The sequence below is a fragment of the Pistacia vera genome, unplaced genomic scaffold (assembly GCF_008641045.1).
Source record: "Pistacia vera cultivar Batoury unplaced genomic scaffold, PisVer_v2 Contig284, whole genome shotgun sequence".
Classification (NCBI taxonomy): Eukaryota; Viridiplantae; Streptophyta; class Magnoliopsida; order Sapindales; family Anacardiaceae; genus Pistacia; species Pistacia vera.
The window spans coordinates 316,306-323,706 of NW_022196095.1; the positions used below are offsets into that span (position 1 = coordinate 316,306).

General features: G+C 37.7%; 1 pseudogene; it reads right to left on the reverse strand.

Moving 5' to 3' along the window:
• Positions 1-3,599: 3,599 nt before the first annotated feature.
• On the reverse strand, positions 3,600-7,401 carry LOC116134277 (annotated as a pseudogene).

Consider the following 7,401-nt stretch of genomic DNA (forward strand, 5'->3'; position numbering starts at 1 on the left):
TTTTTAAAACAAATACGAAAGACAAAAAAAAATCCCCAAGTACATATACGTAGAATTCTGCCTATTTGTGATGTTTGGCATGCATCTGAACCCTACATCTTAACATTTCCAATTATATTCACTATGCTTTTCTTCTTTTGGACAGCACCTCATTCAAGGAGCAGAGTCCTAATGTTGCTTCTGTTAAGAACATCTTAGAAAGTCATGCTAGCTATTTGATGTCGGGGAAAGAACTTTCCAAGCTTGTTGCATTTGTAAAAGGCACTCAGTTTGATTTAGTGGTAAGAACAGGTTACAATGTCCATTTAGGTTGTGACGTAGATTAAAGTGATCTTAGAGCTTTGCTATCATTTACTGCAGGAATATCTTCAACGAGAAAGATATGGTAGTGCACACTTAGAGAATTTTGCTTCAGGGCTCGAACTAATTGGGCAAAAGGTACCAATTTATCATCAATCTCTCATTTTGTGCCTAATTATCTTTTCAAGTTGGCTTACTGTTTTTTTGAGTTATTGGATTTGCATATGTTAAGTATGTATATTTTGTTGCAAAATTATCTCAGAAATGGGACACAAGCAGTTGGAGCCTGTAAGCCTATTTCTCTTCTATTCAATGTCAAACCTAAATTTCTTTCTCGTACATGATTTTCATTCGATAGTTGAGTTGATTATTGTCTCATCATTATGGTCTTAGGATATAATTTAAAATGTCTAATTAGTGGTTAAAGGCCTCTCTTCTTTAGCATTCCTATAATTTAAATTTTCTGAAAGGTAGTCACTATCACTAGGGTTTTATCTGGACAAATAAATTAGAGTAGGAAAAAATTGCCATATGTCTAACTCATTAACTTATGAAAGTTAGGCGACTTTTTTAAGAAATTAAGGTCATTTAGGAGGATCAACTTATCAAGTGTATTTACTCTGAGAAAGGAGAAAAAGATTTTTATTGGGTGACTTGAAGCCCAATATCTGTATTAAAAAATGGGTGTAAAATGAAGATTTTTCAGTGTATTAAAAACCTCTGTAACAATTTTTATTTGGTTTCTGATTGACTCTCTCTCTCTCCCTCTTTTTTTTTCTTTTTACCAGTTCAAATGGGTACGTTGCAGAGCAGGTGGATGCAGAATTTCTCTTGGCTCATAGTGCTCTGTCAAGTTTAAAGAGTGGATAGTTGTTCTTGCCACTCTTTTAAGACGATCTGAGGTATAATTGATTATCCAACAAAACTCTGGTACTTGCCAAAGCTAACTTTTACATGTCTTTCATGTTCCAGCTTTATGAAGCTGCTGCTTAAAATACCTTAAAACACGTGCATTAGATAATGAATGCCTTGGCTGACATTTTCATTTCCTTGAAGCTTTAACTAAAATATTATCTGAACCATGGAAATCGGGATTGCAACTTAAGATTTTCCTTCTGGTTTTATGCAGGTTCTTTTTGATCTTTTCCATCATGAACGAGGTTATGGAAAGCATATGCAATTACATTACAGGTATGTGGTCTTTAAAACGTTGTTGATTATGAGAATAAAATGGTAATGTGAGGAAAATTTTAATTTTGTATCTACTTATTTCAGTCTCATCCCATATTCGCTGAGTACCAAGATCTGCTTGAAGCCTTGGAGGAGAGACTACATCTGTTGCCAATATGGAAGAAAAATGAAGATGGTCTGCAACTTAAGAAGTGAAGCCTTATGCTGTTTGACAACAGACGGGCTACTGAGAGTATTTTTTTTGATGAGACGTTCCCTTTCCAGTGATGAGGAGTCAGTCGTCCATTTCAACGGGTGAACCCATGTCTTATTCAATGGAATGGAAGTTAATGACCTGGAAATCAAGAGATGGGAATGTCTTAAGACCTCCCCTTTTCATCAGTCACATAATTGTTCTTGTAGATAAGGAGGCCAAAGCATAGTGAAAAGTTCCAGAGGAATTTGTTTCATTTTCATTCTTTTCAAATTTTGTATACTGTTAATTGTCTGTATAAAAAAAATGAAAGCCATTTGCCCGAATAAAACCGCTAGGTTTAGGGTCTCGAAATGAGAAGTGAAAACCTTTCTTTCTCTTCTTTCGTGTGGCTTCTGTAAGTCCTGGCAGTAATAGATCATGGCATCATGCTATTTAGCATTTAATACGGAAGAATTGTATATCTTTTAAAAATTAGAGCCCTTTTAGATGATCAAAACCCTAATATATTATACAACATCTCTATAAAAAGTATCAAAACCTTCTAATAAGATGTTTTATATTCGTGGACAAATCAATAATAATCACTTTCAATCTAAATCTCACAAATTCTCTTTTAACAACTTTTATAGTTTATGTGGCAGTTTTAGCTTTGTTGATAAATTTTTCAAAATTGATAATTCATCAACAAAAAATCACTGTTTAAAAACCGGACCAGGGGTAACCCACTCTGATGGTAACCAATGGTTTGATAGGTTTAAAATCTAAAAAAACCCTGATAAATACTATTAGACCCTATAGGTTTGAAATCTACCAAACACAACCCTGACCAAATGCAATCGGTGACGATTGGGGAGCAGCGACGACACACCAGGGAGGGTAGATCGGATGATGGGGAGGGCGAATCGGTAGCTAGCAAGTAGAGGCATTGTCAGAAATGACAGATCAGTGATGGAAGTCAATGGTCGCAGTGGCTTTTTTGGTGAGATGAATGGATCTTTGTGAATGACGGCAAGAGAGTTGGGAGAAGGTAGATCGGTGGGGAAGCCTGTCGATGGGAGAAGGCGATCGACACCGGGAAATGGAAGAAAAACGCGGCGAAGGTGGACGACGAAACATCACCGCGGCTGGAGATGAAGCGTGACAACGCCGAAGAAAGTCAGAAGGTGGTTTCGACAGTAAGGGAAGGTGGAAGGTCGTCGGAAAAGGGGAAGTCATGCCGATTTGCATTTGGCCAGAGGGTGGTTTGATAGATTTGAAATTAGGGACTGATGCGTATTAATCAAGGGTGTGTCTGTTATTTGAAACTTGAAAACGTTAAAAGAGTGACCCGACCCGGAGAAGGCCCAGGGCCCGGTCCAACGGCGGGCCGGTCCAGGTTTTAAAACCTGCAAAAAATCAGAAGTTGTCATGAGAGAGATTTGTGAGATTGGATTGTGACTCAATTTTATTGTAATCAATTCAAAAGAAAGTATCCTGATATTTGTGAATCATTTTCTCATAGTAAATATCCATGGAATGGAATGTTGAGCAATCATATCAGGTCTGAGTATATTTTGAAATCATGTTGCAATATTCACATGGTTTTGCTATTAAACAACCGTTATTTTCTGCAGTCGAGTAATTGCTTTAGTTTTTTCAAGTTTCAATTTCAAGCACTGCTTTTATCATCAACCTTTCCCCGTAATCGACTTAGCAATTAGCAAAGAACGTGACTATATTAATCGTAATAAGGTGCAATGGTTTTATGCCTCAAAACTTTCAACATACACCAGAAGGATATTTACACTTACAAAAAAAATTTATAAAAAAAAATTGAAAAACAATTTTATTCTTCTACAGCTCACTTACTAAAATTAAACACAAAAGTCATCTAGCAGAGAAATTGATTGCTGCGCACCTCCACATCAAGTACCCCTAAAGTGGTACGAACCTTGGTAGAAGACGAGCAAATCACCAGCTGAAGCTAATAGATTCAAAATGCAAATTATCTGCCAGACCAGATGAACAAATTGTTGCAACTTCTGTTCATCTTCTTGGTCCGCAAACCAGAACGCCAACACTCGATCCTTGGCAATCAAACAGCATTCCTGCACGCCCACCATAAAGCAATCAGCTGTTGTACTTTGTAGGCACAAAGTTCAGTGATTATATGTATGACAACAATGAAAGAACTTACTCTTTAGGTCAGGTCTTTCCCCATAGTGCACATTGGTAGCTTGGACAACAGACTGGTGTGGGAGGCTTTCCACTTCTGTATCACCATTATAGAACCAAGAGTCGGATGATCACTACAGTTACTCCTTCCATGCTCTGTATTTGCTTTGCTTCCATGGTATTTTGTTTCTTGTTCCAAATCACTGCTGCACTAGCTGTCGCGACATGGAGATACAATAAATAACATATTCAAGAATTCTCTTATAGAGCTGGAGAAAATCTTATTGTGTTGTGATCAATGGGATAAATGTAGTAGGTGTCAATTATCCCAATCAAGATGAGGAAAATGACAAATGATGATGATATATGCGCCAAGCCATAGCCAGCGTTTGGGCCTAAAATTGAAGTTATGGGTGCATCTGTTGCTTTAGGCTTGAAACATATGGCTTGAGGGCGCTTTGAGTTTTCTGCCGCAGGGTGTTTCTCCCTTGTTACAAAAGCCTCAATTTTTAGTTTCAAATCGGAAAGGTCTGGTGGGGTTCCAGCAACTGGAAGAAGAGGTCTAAATGGTTAGATCCGAAGAGTTCTTGAAGAGACTAATTGGATTACTTGTGGAGTCTTGCATTTGATTGTCGAACTCGCAAAGATGAGTTCTCGAATATAGAGATAAAAGGAGTAACGCCACTGCCTCCACTCACCATCACAAGTGTGTCATGCCTACGAAATTGATTATTATGAACAACGAGAATTATAATTTCAAAATGCGAACCAAATTGCAAAAGCAAAGGTGCAAACCTTAGAAAATTGTTGAAGCAGGCCATAAGGTCCCTCAACAGAGACCTCGAGACGATCGATGAAGAAGGCGATGAAAGCATCTGATAAAGTTTCTTGGACCAACTTCCTTCACTTTTAATGACCATACTGAGTTTCTCTGGTTCTAAATTACTGTTAGGAAATAGTAAAAGGATGCCACTGCAGCTTCGAAATGCTTGGCACGTTTACAAACATAATGCTGTTCGTATTATCATCAACCCTAGTAAACAAATGAAACATAGTATTTTATCATCTTAATTTGAAATCACCAACTGTAGTAAGGTAGATAAGGAAAGTAAACCTACCTGGCGCTTGTGAGAAGTTGAGTTCTACAGTTTCACATGGCAAGACACGGGCAGAAACTAAACGAACTCTTTGTCGTGATTGTAAGAATCTCAGATAACGATCGACCAAGAAGAGATAGAATCCAGGAAGCAAATGCAGGCATAAGAGACACCAACATGAAATATGAAAAACACCACGAAGAGTATGTAGATATAATGAGTATAGAAGAATTTCAAAGAACTTGCGGCGTACGTGAGGAATGGTTGTTGCCCACAGCGCTAAACCGGAGACCAAAGATATCTCTCCGGCACGTTTGATATGCCAATTTTATGCCATTTTAACATCTGCATTAAATCAACCATTATAAATCCTTTAGCCATTATGAGTAAAATAAAAACTATGCTGGAACTGGAATGAAATTTTACTGATGTTTAGTGCATAGAGTCTTAATTCATTTTTAAAACAAATACAAAAGACAAAAAGAAATCCCCAAGTACATATACGTAGAATTCTGCCTATTGAAAACGAATAGTGAAATTGTATAATTTTGTTTCTTTAATGAAGCTACTGTCTTTTGTTTTGAGTATCCTAAAAACCCACATATAAAACAGATTACGGCATTAATGGGGCCGCACTGTGGTGTTTTGAGCGTAAAATCTCTATCGGCTGAAGATTTGATATGGGTGGACAATGGTGTCACGTACGTCTTAAAATTAGGCCAAAGTGAATACACCAATCAGGTGGTCCACTGGGTCGGGGCCTCGGACAAAGAAACCACTAACTCATCCCAATAAAATTCCACAGTCAAAGAAACACACATGTTACATTCCCCATAGTGGCAGTTTCCAACCCATAAGTTAAAGTCGATAGTATACACAGCAGCTAAATTTGAAGTTAAAAAGAGCCACAACAGCAATGACGCAATCATAACCCAACAAGTGAAAACCTATAAAGTGAACTATAGAAGGCAACTTGTGGGTCCTATTTAAAACAAAAAGACAGGCGGTATTTCTGCCTAATGCAACCATTCTACTTATGGACATTTCTACGTGATGGGTCTCTGTCATCAGTGACCATAAAACTAAAAATCTTAAACTAGGATTAGGAGCGTGATTAGCAATATTTAGAAGTTATATGATAATTATGCACGAAAGTTATTATTACTGTATATATAGTGATTTGAGAGGCTAAGAATCCAAGATAAAGTGATAAAAGCAGTGATTGTTATCAAAATATTGTCATGTTGTTGAATGGTAGTCCCAAACTACCATACGGCTTTCTGTTTCTCATAACGGTAGAGTGACTATTATTCCCACAATAGAAGGAAAAAGAACCCGAAATGGAGAGAAAATATAATCCATGATTAATGTAAAAATATTAGGTTAAACAAGATTAGTTACCTCTGAAATATTATTAGTAGCAGCCCATAGATGATGTAACAAAGGCCATGAGCGGTGAAGTGCCAGGACGATGTGGCCAAGCATATATGATACTTGATGCTAGCCTCCGATGTTAAGCCAAAAAGGGGTAACACCGACGACCCCCGTGCCACCGGAAAAGAAGAAATGCAAGACATATGTTTCCAACAAGACCTAGCCTCAATCCTGCACTGTCCAACTTTGCTTGCCATCTGCCAAAACCACCTCCAATCTTCAATATTATTGTTAATTAATGTTTAAACAAGAGTCAAATCAAGGTTTATACGTATATCAACAATAATATACACTTTCTCCCCTTCCTCAGCCGCTGATTGTGGGGTGATATGAGCAAAGCTATTATGCAGGTAATTCGAGAGAGACCAAATCAGGAGTGCTATGAACATGACAAAGAAGCCCAACTCGATGCCGGAAACAATCCCAGAGGACCTTTTACGAGCATCGGCTTTTTCCATAAGGTCAATATATTTTTCTGCCGTCAGTGCTGTGGATACAAAACCAATAAAAATAAAAAAAAGAATATTAGTCAGAATTGAAGTGTGTATTTCCCATCAAAAGAGCTAAAAGGCTGACTACCTTTCCAGTTATTAGTCATTCAATTTCTTCCAAGATGGTGGTATATGCAGGCCGAGACAGCAATGAAGAGAGTGGGAAAAGTGTAAATCAAAAGCGTTACACCTGTAACACAAACCACATATCATAAATCGCTAACAAAATAGATATTAGGGCGCCAGAACCATAAATATGAAGATGAAGCAATATGTTGCACACAGTGAGATCTAATTTTTCAAGTGTTCAACCTTGTACTCCAAAAAACTTAGAAAAATATACTTGCTCGTAAATAGGTAACCATTTTTGGAGTAAGTGTTGGTAGACATCATGATCCACATCATGAGAGTGCCCAAAAACACTACCATCAACAGTAGCTTTATCCCAGCGCGAACTGTTCGTATTTCTCCATGAGATGAAGCCATCTCTCTCTCTCTCTCTCGGTCCTAAGTTATAGGGGAGAATCTTTGTGGAGAA